Source organism: Panulirus ornatus, chromosome 66 (assembly GCF_036320965.1).
Source record: "Panulirus ornatus isolate Po-2019 chromosome 66, ASM3632096v1, whole genome shotgun sequence".
Classification (NCBI taxonomy): Eukaryota; Metazoa; Arthropoda; class Malacostraca; order Decapoda; family Palinuridae; genus Panulirus; species Panulirus ornatus.
In genome coordinates this window covers 25114589-25128232 of record NC_092289.1, presented here as the reverse complement: position 1 = coordinate 25128232, position 13644 = coordinate 25114589, and the positions used below count along the sequence as shown (strand labels likewise).

At 38.3% G+C, this 13644-nt stretch overlaps 2 non-coding genes across 2 annotated transcripts; one reads left to right on the top strand and one right to left on the bottom strand.

Moving 5' to 3' along the window:
- Positions 1 to 728: 728 nt before the first annotated feature.
- Positions 729 to 800, top strand: TRNAM-CAU (transfer RNA methionine (anticodon CAU)). The gene has a single exon. It is a non-coding gene; the product is annotated as a tRNA-Met (tRNA).
- An 8463-nt stretch (positions 801 to 9263) lies between these two features.
- TRNAY-GUA (transfer RNA tyrosine (anticodon GUA)) lies at positions 9264 to 9354 on the bottom strand. Its single transcript is given in 2 exon segments — positions 9264 to 9299; positions 9318 to 9354. It is a non-coding gene; the product is annotated as a tRNA-Tyr (tRNA).
- Between the last annotated feature and the right edge of the window lie 4290 nt (positions 9355 to 13644).

The following is a 13644-nucleotide window of genomic DNA, read 5'->3' as shown; positions in this document are numbered from 1 at the left end:
GATACAAAGATGGTGAAATACCTTGACCCGATCAGTATCACCATGTGGCAATGGAACACACCCTTTGTAAATGCTTGATCACTTACAACAGATAACTTTAATCGAAAGTCTTAGTATTGTCCCCTCAGGAAAACTTTTAATAATAAATATTCATAAAACACATTTCTATGTTAGATATACACTATCTCTAGAATATATCTTTACCTGGGACGTGTAACACTTGTATGGATAGACACATTTTGTAATGCATGATCCATTACACGAAATGAACTTCACTAACGAAGAGTTATACAACGGGTCGTTGGAACACATTAATCAAATACCTATACATATCATTTATGTTAGTAAAAGACATTCTTGATAGTAAACATAAGAAATGATGACGAAAGATAAGGGACGTAGAGGTAAATATTTTGGTAAAATATGAAATACTTCTGCCTTAAACTAACGTCTTGTTTTGGATTTATTTCTTCGATACCCACATGATAATGCATTCTGTTCTTTATAATCATAAATGTTTATGTTTTTAACACGTTTTATTATTTCTTATATTATCTTAAGGATTCAGGCGTAAAGATCTTGGTTCTGAACAACCATTATAATGCAACACAATACATATTTATCATAAACAAATCATTTATCACAATAACCATTATGTTTGTACCAGATTCTTTAAGTCCTCAGTCACGTTTGTTAATATATAAGAGATTTTTCCGCCACTGACAAGTGGCTCCGTGGTGTAGTGGTTAGCACATCTGCCTCATAAACAGTTGGTCCGGGTTCGATTCCCGGCGGGGCCTTTGTTTTCAGTATTTTTTTGTGATCGTAAATACTCGTAGGTAGGCTCTCTCTCTCTCTCTCTCTCTCTCTCTCTCTCTCTCTCTCTCTCTCTCTCTCTCTCTCTCTCTCTCTCTCTCAGCCGACAGACAAGTTGATATGTGCTGGGTGGGTGGGTGGGTGGGGTGCAGAGTGGCTCGCCGTCATATGGCAAGAACTTCATCGCTCTCACTCAGTCACGCAATCTACATTCATAGTGGCTGGCTGGAGAGAGAGAGAGAGAGAGAGAGAGAGAGAGAGAGAGTGAGAGAGAGAGAGAGAGAGAGAGAGAGAGAGAGAGAGAGAGAGAGAGAGAGAGAGAGAGAGAGAGAGAGAGGAGTTCTGGCTTAAGAGTTCATCTAATGAGATTTTGCCAAAAGGCAGGGCAAGCGCGTAACGCTCTCCGCAGAGAAATGTATTGTCACGAAGAAAAAGATCAAAGTGGTGGGAGTAAGGTGTTGTGATGTGTTATGTCTGGGAAGGAGAGGTTGTATGTTTGTGGAGTGAGAGCCAGCAGACAACGTCTGGGTGAGACAGGAAGGTAAGAAAGCTGCCTGAGTCAGAGGAGTGGTAATTAACAGCCACTAAAATGCCTGGAAACTGTAGTGACGTAAGTGACATGGGGGCCTGCATGGGTCTGCTGGTGGTGACGGGGTTGTCGTCAGAGACCAAATATAAATGTTGATGTTGCATGACATTAAGGTGAGGCTGTTGTGTGGTGTGGCGGGAAAGGTAGTATAATATTGGAAGCTGGTAATGTGGTATCGTACTCAGGCATGAAGCTCTGAAAGATCTGTGTGGCTGAACACGACGGCGCGACCTTCAGGTATTATGATGGCCTGACCTTTGACCTGACCATTAAGGTTATACGTGCATGTATGTACGTATGTTTTCCTTTGTCATTATGTGTTTACAGTATACATTTGACCGGCTGGTGATCTCAATAGCGTCTGTGCTAAGGCCTGGCGTAAACTTTTGGACCTACAAGCATAAAAGAAAGTTGTGGAGGCAAGTGTAGAGAAGGAAATTCTTGTGAATATTTCATGTGTGCTTCCATCATGCAGACCACAGTGTTGTTGGGTCAGGCTGGAGGTTTGGAGTGGCAAAGGAGAGAATGGACTTGATGACTTGTGTAAGGGAACGAGAGACTGACTTGGTACCTCTCCTCTCCTGCCTGACTCTCGTCCCCAGCCCCTCTCTCCTCTCCTGCCTGACTTATACAGTGGTCAATGAATAATAAATAATACAGTGGTCAATGAATAATAGATAATACATTGGTCAATGAATAATAAATAATACAGTGCTCAATGAATGATAAAAAATATAGTGGTCAATGAATGATAGATAATACAGCGGTCAATGAATAATAGATAATACAGTGGCCAATGAATGATAGATGATACAGTGGTCAATGAATAATAGATAATACAGTGGGCAATGAATAATAGATAATACAGTGGTCAATGAATAATCATTTCGTGCTATTAGATTAGAGTGGTCTAATATTATAACTAAACGTGGTTACTATGGTTGGTCTAAACTTGACATAAGTTATTTCATCCCAATAACGTCAAAATATTTACTCTAAAACACATATATGTTATATTTCATTTTGTACCTGATCAATTGTCCAGTGTTGTGGCAGTTGGCAATAGTCCATATCCCTACCTTGGAGTCATGTTATCAGTTTTCATCTGAGAAAATGTTGTGATTTAAAAGAAATATGTGATGATTTGCAGCTTCATGTCCGTGCTTCATGTCGACTGAAATATCTTGCAACGTAAGAGACGACAAGACAGGTGTACATAGGTACGGGCTGTCTGTAAGGGGTGCACATTGACTAGCAAGTCATATACTATTTAACAAGGCTATCACCTGCTTTAGTGGACTCTGGGGCCATATTGAATATGAAAAGTTTAGCGTTTCTTTTTCAAAATTTGTTTGTGTGGGATCTTTCATGATGTTCATAATGTAGACTGTTGATGGCGTTGAGCCACAATGACATTTGTAAAGGCTGTATAATGTAGAGCCAATGACTCTCGCACTTCAGATTGCTGCTGCAGACGTGTTCATCCACAAAACATTCTTGTGTTATATTGATTACAATTTACTCTGCTTTATCTCTGCTTCCGTGTTGTCTCTTGTGTTATATTGACTACAATTAACTCTGCTTTATCTCTGCTTCCGTGTTATCTCTTGTGTTACATTGATTACAATTTACTCAGCTTTATCTCTGCTTCCGTGTTATCTCTTGTGTTACATTGATTACAATTTACTCAGCTTTATCTCTGCTTCCGTGTTATCTCTTGTGTTATATTGATTACAATTTACTCAGCTTTATCTCTGCTTCCGTGTTATCTCTTGTGTTATATTGATTACAATTTACTCAGCTTTATCTCTGCTTCCGTGTTGTCTCTTGTGTTACATTGATTACAATTAACTCTGCTTTATCTCTGCTTCCGTGTTGTCTCTTCCAAGAGTTTTGCTACGAATATTGAATAAGAGTTATGGAGATTTATATGGGGAAAAATGTTTGAGAATGTTTGATGTGTTGAGTCAGTGGAACTACATCCACAAAGCAGGTGCTACCAGCTTCTCTTGTTGTGATCTAATATCCACTTCTCTCTTTGCCACCGCCATTCCATGCGATCCCCAGTAGCAGACCAATTTAATGTTGGTATTTTTTTGCCGTACATTTACGCTACAGGGTGAGGTTAGGTGAGATTTGTATTTCTCTTTCTTTTGTATTTTTACATTAATATTTCATGTTTTATAGTGCTTGAATTATTGATTGACTTCTCTGATCACATAAACACTTTTAATGGTACTGGTATATTTGACATTATTGACATCAGTAATGACAATTTCATTATCTGCCATTACTATTTTACAGTTTCAGTCCTCATTAAGTGTGTAACAATTAGATATATGTTTATGGTCATGTATTTCGCACGCTCGTACATTTTGCAATTAATCCCCCTAGATATTGATGCATTACGGAAGGTCACTTATTTCGCTTGACACCGGTTAAGCCGAGGCAATGAAATCTTTGTATCATGTAAAAGTTAATAAGAGATTACAAACTACGGCCATAATGTTCCAATATTTTCCTCCAAAGAAACTTTACCTATACTACTTCTGGTTATTTGTTCACATTCCTTTTTCCTTTATTCTGATGGACTTCTGTGTGGTATTAGGCTATTCTGATGGACTTCTGTGTGGTATTAGGCTATTCTGATAGACTTCTGTGTGGTATTAGGTTATTCTCATGGACTTCTGTGTGGTATTAGGTTATTCTGATGAACGTCTTTGTGGTATTAGGTTATTCTGATGGACTTCTGTGTGGTATTAGGCTATTCTCATGGAATTCTGTGTGGTATTAGGTTATTCTGATGGACTTCTGTGTGGTATTAGGCTATTCTCATGGACTTCTGTGTGGTATTAGGTTATTTTGATGGACTTCTGTGTGGTATTAGGTTCTCATGGACTTCTGTGTGGTATTAGGTTATTCTGATGGACTTCTGTGTGGTATTAGGTTATTCTGATGAACGCCTGTGTGGTATTAGGTTATTCTGATGGACTTCTGTGTGGTATTAGGCTATTCTGATGGATTTCTGTGTGGTATTAGGCTATTCTGATGGACTTCTGTGTGGTATTAGGTTATTCTGATGGACTTCTGTGTGGTATTAGGTTATTCTGATGGACTTCTGTGTGGTATTAGGTTATTCTGATGAACGCCTGTGTGGTATTAGGTTATTCTGATGGACTTCTGTGTGGTATTAGGCTATTCTGATGGACTTCTGTGTGGTATTAGGCTATTCTGATGGACTTCTGTGTGGTATTAGGTTATTCTGATGGACTTCTGTGTGGTATTAGGCTATTCTGATGGACTTTTGTGTGGTATTAGGCTATTCTGATGAACGTCTTTGTGGTATTAGGTTATTCTGATGGACTTCTGTGTGGTATTAGGTTATTCTCATGGACTTCTGTGTGGTATTAGGTTATTCTCATGGATTTCTGTGTGGTATTAGGTTATTCTGATAGACTTCTGTGTTGGTATTAGGCGATTCTGATGAACGTCTTTGTGGTATTAGGTTATTCTGATAGACTTCTGTGCGGTATTAGGTTATTCTGATAGACTTCTGTGTGGTATTAGGTTATTCTGATGAACGTCTTTGTGGTATTTGGTTATTCTGATGGACTTCTGTGTGGTATTAGGTTATTCTCATGGACTTCTGTGTGGTATTAGGCTATTCTGATGGACTTCTGTGTGGTATTAGGTTATTCTGATGGACTTCTGTGTGGTATTAGGTTATTCTCATGGACTTCTGTGTGGTATTAGGCTATTCTGATGGACTTCTGTGTGGTATTAGGTTATTCTGATGGACTTCTGTGTGGTATTAGGTTATTCTCATGGACTTCTGTGTGGTATTAGGTTATTCTGATGGACTTCTGTGTGGTATTAGGTTATTCTGATGGACTTCTGTGTGGTATTAGGTTATTCTCATGGACTTCTGTGTGGCAATAGGTTATTCACATGGACTTCTGTGTGGTATCAGGTTATTCTCATGGACTTCTGTGTGGTATTAGGTTATTCTCATGGACTTCTGTGTGGTATTAGGTTATTCTCATGGACTTCTGTGTGGTATTAGGTTATTCTCATGGACTTCTGTGTGGTATTAGGCTATTCTGATGGACTTCTGTGTGGTATTAGGTTATTCTCATGGACTTCTGTGTGGTATTAGGTTATTCTCATGGACTTCTGTGTGGTATTAGGTTATTCTGATGGACTTCTGTGTGGTATTAGGCTATTCTGATAGACTTCTGTGTGGTATTAGGTTATTCTGATAGACTTCTGTGTGGTATTAGGTTATTCTGATTGACTTCTGTGTGGTATTAGGCTATTCTGATAGACTTCTGTGTGGTATTAGGTTATTCTGATAGACTTCTGTGTGGTATTAGGTTATTCTGATAGACTTCTGTGTGGTATTAGGTTATTCTCATGGACTTCTGTGTGGTATTAGGTTATTCTGATAGACTTCTGTGTGGTATTGAATCTTTCTATAAAGTACAGAAATTTACTTGCGCGTGTATCACAGAAGTTACTGCAATATATAACACAACGTAAAGCAAACGGATGGTATCATTGATATTTTGGTATGACAGAAAACTTACTTTGGCAGTGTTAACTAACCATTTCAGTAATATAAATACATCCGTTGTACATTTGCCACATGCATAGTAATAGTGTATGTGGTCTTAGAATTATCTTTAACACCTGAAGAAGATAGTAAAGTTGTTTTGGGTGGTGGATGCAACTTACGTTGACGACCTTATTGATCCTGGCACTTGATAGACCTTAATGACCTACGCAGTTGATAGACCTAAAGTCCAGACAGCCAACCAACCGTTGGGATGAATTCCAGGCAGCGGCTTATGAATATCTTGTTTTAGCCTCCAACTTCAGGCCATCGCTCTACCAAAAAGGCGTGAAGGGATATTTATCTGTATTCATGGAGATGCTGTTCTAGTGATAAGCCAAAAGAGCGAGCAAGAATTTTAACTTCTCCTGACGTATAATGGAGGATTTTTAAAGTGTGCGGCAGTGAAAGCAAAGATGTCTTTTCTGAGAGAGGTTGTCTCGGTTCATTCTCAGACAAATTTCAGGTACAGATTGAAAACAATTTTGTTTGAAATATTACCACTATGATTCAGGATTATTTGACGAGTGGCAGGGAAGGGGAGTGATTAGTTATAATATCATTACATATGGAATAAGAATTGATATAACTTTTATTAGATTACTAATACATGACGACCTTCTCCAGAACAATGAAAGTGGCAACTGGATCATATATCAGTGTTGTGTGGTGTAGTGGCTAGGGGACGAGGCCTCACCCGCGAGACCCAGGAAGAATATATGATCACATTTGGCTTGTGGACATTTTGTGATGGCAAGGAGACATAAAGTACCAAGTGTAAACTGACAACCTATACTTATGTCAAATGAATATCTGATTAGCTACTTTCAATCATCTATTATTTCCAAGTATTTTTTCTTTCACAGTCCGACATTGTCCTCTTTATTGTATGATTGTAATATGTGACGATGTGATTATTACACGAAAGTGCACTTGGGAACTTATCATGTTTCATTTCCCCGTGGACTCATAGGACTATATATATATATATATATATATATATATATATATATATATATATTTTTTTTTTTTTTTTTTTTTTTTTTTTATACTTTGTCGCTGTCTCCCGCGTTTGCGAGGTAGCGCAAGGAAACAGACGAAAGAAATGGCCCAACCCCCCCCCCCATACACATGTACATACACACGTCCACACACGCAAATATACATACCTACACAGCTTTCCATGGTTTACCCCAGACGCTTCACATGCCTTGATTCAATCCACTGACAGCACGTCAAACCCTGTATACCACATCGCTCCAATTCACTCTATTCCTTGCCCTCCTTTCACCCTCCTGCATGTTCAGGCCCCGATCACACAAAATCTTTTTCACTCCATCTTTCCACCTCCAATTTGGTCTCCCTCTTCTCCTCGTTCCCTCCACCTCCGACACATATATCCTCTTGGTCAATATATATATATATATATATATATATATATATATATATATATATATATATATATATATATATATATATATATATATATATATATATATATCATCCCTGGGGATAGGGGAGAAAGAATACTTCTCACGTCCCTGCGTGTCGTAGAAGGCGACTAAAAGGGAAGGGAGCGGGGGGCTGGAAATCCTCCCCTCTCGTTTTTAATTTTCCAAAAGAAGGAACAGAGAAGGGGACCAAGTGAGGATATTCCCTCAAAGGCTCAGTCCTCTGTTCTTAATGCTACCTCGCTAATGCGGGAAATGGCGAATAGTATGAAATATATATATATATATATATATATATATATATATATATATATATATATATATATATATATATATATATATATATATATATATATATATATATATATATATATTTGTTTATGGATGGGGTTGTAAGGGAGGTAAATGCAAGAGTCCTGGAAAGAGGGGCAAGTATGAAGTCTGTTGGGGATGAGAGAGCTTGGGAAGTGAGTCAGTTGTTGTTCGCTGATGATACAGCGCTGGTGGCTGATTCATGTGAGAAACTGCAGAAGCTGGTGACTGAGTTTGGTAAAGTGTGTGGAAGAAGAAAGTTGAGAGTAAATGTGAATAAGAGCAAGGTTATTAGGTACAGTAGGGGTGAGGGTCAAGTCAATTGGGAGGTGAGTTTGAATGGAGAAAAACTGGAGGAAGTGAAGTGTTTTAGATATCTGGGAGTGGATCTGTCAGCGGATGGAACCATGGAAGCGGAAGTGGATCATAGGGTGGGGGAGGGGGCGAATATTTTGGGAGCCTTGAAAAATGTGTGGAAGTCGAGAACATTATCTCGGAAAGCAAAAATGGGTATGTTTGAGGGAATAGTGGTTCCAACAATGTTCTATGGTTGCGAGGCGTGGGCTATGGATAGAGATGTGCGCAGGAGGATGGATGTGCTGGAAATGAGATGTTTGAGGACAATGTGTGGTGTGAGGTGGTTTGATCGAGTAAGTAACGTAAGGGTAAGAGAGATGTGTGGAAATAAAAAGAGCGTGGTTGAGAGAGCAGAAGAGGGTGTTTTGAAATGGTTTGGGCACATGGAGAGAATGAGTGAGGAGAGATTGACCAAGAGGATATATGTGTCGGAGGTGGAGGGAACGAGGAGAAGAGGGAGACCAAATTGGAGGTGGAAAGATGGAGTGAAAAAGATTTTGTGTGATCGGGGCCTGAACATGCAGGAGGGTGAAAGGAGGGCAAGAAATAGAGTGAATTGGAGTCATGTGGTATACAGGGGTTGACGTGCTGTCAGTGGATTGAAGCAAGGCATGTGAAGCGTCTGGGGTAAACCATGGAAAGCTGTGTAGGTATGTATATTTGCGTGTGTGGACGTGTGTATGTACATGTGTATGGGGGGGGGGGGGTTGGGCCATTTCTTTCGTCTGTTTCCTTGCGCTACCTCGCAAACGCGGGAGACAGCGACAAAGTATAAAAAAAAAAAAAAAAAAAAAAAAAATATATATATATATATATATATATATATATAGAGAGAGAGAGAGAGAGAGAGAGAGAGAGAGAGAGTCACTGAAGCTTATTGTTGAGATTTGTCACGTGATCTTCACATTTTCCCACACTTTCTGTTGTGTAGAATGTGAAATTTATTCATCTTTATATGTGTATACTGATAGTGCTTTTGTATTAAGTAGCAAAAACGTTTTGCTAAAGTTAAAGGTTAACGTATAATGGAGGATCCCGAGGGTCGTTAGCAGTAATAGGAACGTGTACATAACCTCACAGAAAATAAATCCTTGGCTGTGACAACAGTTGTGTCATGAATAGCGTATCCTTCCAGCCGGATTCGAACCAGCGACCTATGGATGTCTGTTTAAGATTCCAACTACAGTCAACCGATCTACCAACTGAGCTATCGAAGGATGAGGAAAGTAGAGCAGTTTGCACGAAAATATTTTTGGAAACTGTCGATCTTGTGTTGCTGAGTCAGGAGTGGTGGGAGGATTTTTAAGATGCCGGGTGGCTTTTAATGGAGGAATTATCGTGTGTGGGGCTTCTCATGTTTTGCTCTATGAGCGTTTCACACGTCAACTCCTTTATTTCTTTATTGCTTTGATATTTCGTATTTCTGTCCTGAGGTATAAGACTTCAATTCATGGACTCCCACCTCGAGAGGCAAAACTATTGCCCTACTCGCCTCCTTTTCGCCAACGTCTTCGCAAGTATAAATCTAGTCCCATCCTTAGCACCAGAATGACACATGGATTATTTAATCAGTTCCAAAGCCAAGCAGTCTGATAGGCCTTTATGACTGGTGTATATGTGTATTTCTCCCTGCTATTCTGCTGTGGTTGTAATTCATCTGAGGTTATCAGGTCTAATCTGCATATTCCTGATTTCTAGAAAAGCACAATGAAGTGTACAATGTAACGGTGATGTAAAATGACACTGGATTTTGGTGGTGTATTCTAGCCTCCATGACGCACTGTCGGGCTGGACACACATCTATGAATGGCACTGTCTTGTCTTCGTTGGCTTATACATTTCTTTGTACAGTTTGTTGTAAAGTTGAGGCCGTGTGGAGTCGAGCGGTGTGATTCGTCTACAAATTATCTAATAGCGAGATTTTATTTCCCCGGTCGTAGTCGTGTTTGTCTTAAAAAGAAATTGCCTGAGCTTCAAGTAGTCATATCTATACCAAAATATCTTATATATATTGTACATATTCGCCATTTCTTGCATTAACAATGTAGCGTTAAGAACAGAGGACTGGGCCTTAGAGGGAATATCCTCACTTGGCCACAGGGTCAATTAACCTCTCTACCTAGACTTAGCGGTCTGTCACAATGTCTTTTTAAAACGTCTTTTGAGTCCCCCTATGTGGTGATTCCCAGCCGGTGTTTTCCGTCTTTAACTTCAAGGTTAAGATGTTTGAAGGAAATAATGTTTTTTGGCTGTGAGAGGAAAATTGGAGAAAGGAATCATTGTAACTACAGTTGAATACCGTGTTCTAGTGACCACCGTAACGCTGAATGGCAGAATATTGAACATAAAGGACTGCAATATCTGGCCCAATGGCTGTGGTTCAGTATTTGATTACCAATTAACTCACCTACATACATACACCTGCGTTTGTCTCAGTCACGTACTTGTGTATGATTGATGATATATACATGGGTCACCAGTGAGGCCTTCACCAAGTGGCTCAGGGTGGCTTTCTGTGTGTATATTTTACAATTACCTAATATCATGTTTCCAAACTTAGGATGCTATTCTAGTTTTTATCATTATTGTTGTTTATTATTATCATTTATTATTTTTTATATTTTTATTATTAATCATTATCATTATTTTTTTATTATTAGTAGTATATAGTTAGTAATAATAGGTTAGTATAGTAGTAGTAGTAGTTTTTTGTTGTTATAGTGGTAATACTAATAATACTAGTGATATTTCTAAACCCAGTGATACAAATTACTTGTATATCTGTTCAGATGTTTCCACAATCTTTTTAATGGTACGACCGCGCAGGCTCCTGCCGTTACTTGGAAATACTTTTGTTTGAGAAGTCTTTTTTTAAATGGGATGAAGCGGTTGAGTGGTCACGTTTGCAAAAGAATGAACGTAAATTGTAATGGTTTGTTGCCTCGATGGAGCCCGTAGGCAGCGCGTGAGTCTCATAATCTCAAGGTCGTGAGTTCGATCCTCACTCGGGGCAGAAGTTTTGTCATACACATTTAACGCAAAGGGTGAGGTGTAAGGCATTTGATCGAGACTTGGAGTTTGAAAAGTATGCAAAATAATTTTAATGACAGTACATGATGGCATGAGTAATATCAATGGCTCCAGTTTTACTTCATCTGATGTTTGGATGTTGTGCAAAGTTCCTGCAAAGTAAATGATTTTGTGCAAATGTTTTCTGTTTCTACCTTGATCCATATTAGCAGTTGTCTGGGTTCGCGGTAACTTGCTTTCTTAAAAAGCTCAGTACTTTTTTTGTATGTGTGGAGGACAATTTTCCTTTCTTTTCCCCCGATGGTTAGACATTAAAATCCAATCATATACACTCAGACATAACAAATTAAAATGATGGACCAGCTTGCTTATGGGAAAAAAAAGAGGAAAAAATTTCCCTTCGTGACCTCTTCGATAGCTCGTTGGTTTGAGCGGTGGACAGTAGTGGTTAACGGAAGCAGGAATCATAGGTCGCTGGTTTAATCAGACTCGAAGAAGAACTCATTTATCCACATAAATCCAGTGGGGACTCACTTGCCGCCCATTATTCAGCCTTTGTGACTAAAAGTACTTGCTGTGTATATGCCAATGCACCTTTGCCCAATATATGTGTATGTGGTCTTATGTGTTGAATTCTCAGACGATGTCGTACATTTGTCAAGATGGTTTATATATTCGTCTTTTCCACCCATAGACATGTAATTAAAGGTAGGAAAGGGAAACCCAAAAAAAGTAGATCAGTATACATTTATTACACAATCCAGGACTCCTTGTAAGGGAGACCCTGGGGGTTGAAGACTGCGCGCCAGGCTGGGCCAGGGAATTGATGGACTCACGTGAAGCGAGAAGGTCGTGAACGAGGCTGTACCTTGTGCCGTCTATTGACGATGATACATGCTCGCATAAGTGGCATTTCATACGTTGTGTACCCACTTACCAGAAAAGAATGGCTTTCTGCATGTGGGCTTTTGCCCTTCACTGAAGCCTTCCACAGTATATATATATATATTATAATAAAATTTTAAAATATATATATATATATATAAAATATATATATATATATATATATATAAAATTCCTGGGACAGGGGGGGGGAAAGATATTTCCCATTCCCTGCGTGGAGAAGGCGACTAAAGGGGAGGAGCGGGGGCTGGAATCCTCCCCCTCGTTTTTTTTTTTAATTTTCAAAAGAAGAAAGAGAATTGGGCCAGGTGAGGTATTCCTCAAAGGCCCAGCCCTTGTTCTAACGCTCCTCGCTAATGCGGGAATGGCGAATAGTTTGAAAGAAAAAAAAGAATAATTATTTATATAATATATATATTCCTATGAGCCCACGGGGAAATGAAAACGAAAATTCCCAAGTGCACTTTCGTGTAATAATCACATCACAGGGGAGACACAAGAGAGAAATATAACAGTCAGTTGATTTTACATCGAAGAGCGAAGCTAGGACGCCAATCTGGTAAACATGTAAATTGCCCAAACATAAACGAGCGTTCATAAACCTATCATTTACAAATCTTATCAACAATAAACTTATCTGATTTGTACAGACCATCACTAATATTAAGATTATAATTCTTTTGTATTTAATAATAGAAGATTCAATGATATTTCTCTTGGTAATAGATTTTAGAATTAACAACTGAGATGGCGTTATTCAAGTCAATACAAATATCATAGTTTTAACATGATTAAACAAGGCATTTGATTCTTGTCCGTTCTTATACTATATCTATCTTGCTTAAGTCTAAGGAAAGCCCTTACCAGTCTGACCAACATAAAAACCCTTATCCCCAGTTTCCACAAGGAACTTTATAGATGCAACCAAGGAATTTTCTGGTGAATTCCTGATTAAGATATTCTTCATAGTATTATTGTTGCTAAAAGCAACATTTACATTAAAGGATTTAAGCAACATGGGAAGCAGTGAAATTATAAATCAAAAGGGAGAACTAAAAGATTCTTGGTGTCAATGGGAGGTTTGGGTCAACTCTATTAAATGATTTCTTTGCAAAATTAAAAGGGATTTATCAATGAAAGATTGGGAGTACTTTAACTTAGTTTAAATTTAGAATTATTTCTCAAACTCATCATCAATAAACTTTTGGACTGCAAATACGTAATCCCCTTTAGGAACTAGTTTTGAAATGATGAAAATTTTTAACTCTTTTCATTTTGAGATGAGTAATAATAAATTTTTTGAGCTACATTGGTGGGTTTTTCCTGTATATGCTAAACTTAAACTTGTTTCCTTGTCTATGGATCATTTAAATTTTAAAAAATGGTAACATACCATTTTTTTTTCATTTTTCTACAGTAAATTTGATGGAAGGTAATGAAATTGGTAAGTAAGGGGGGAAATATTTGTAAATTTCATTTGTTGGCCAAACACAAAAAACATCATCTACATACCTAAACCAAATTGCATTAGAGGTAAGATAAACCTTTTGTAATTTTGTTTCAAAAATTCCCTA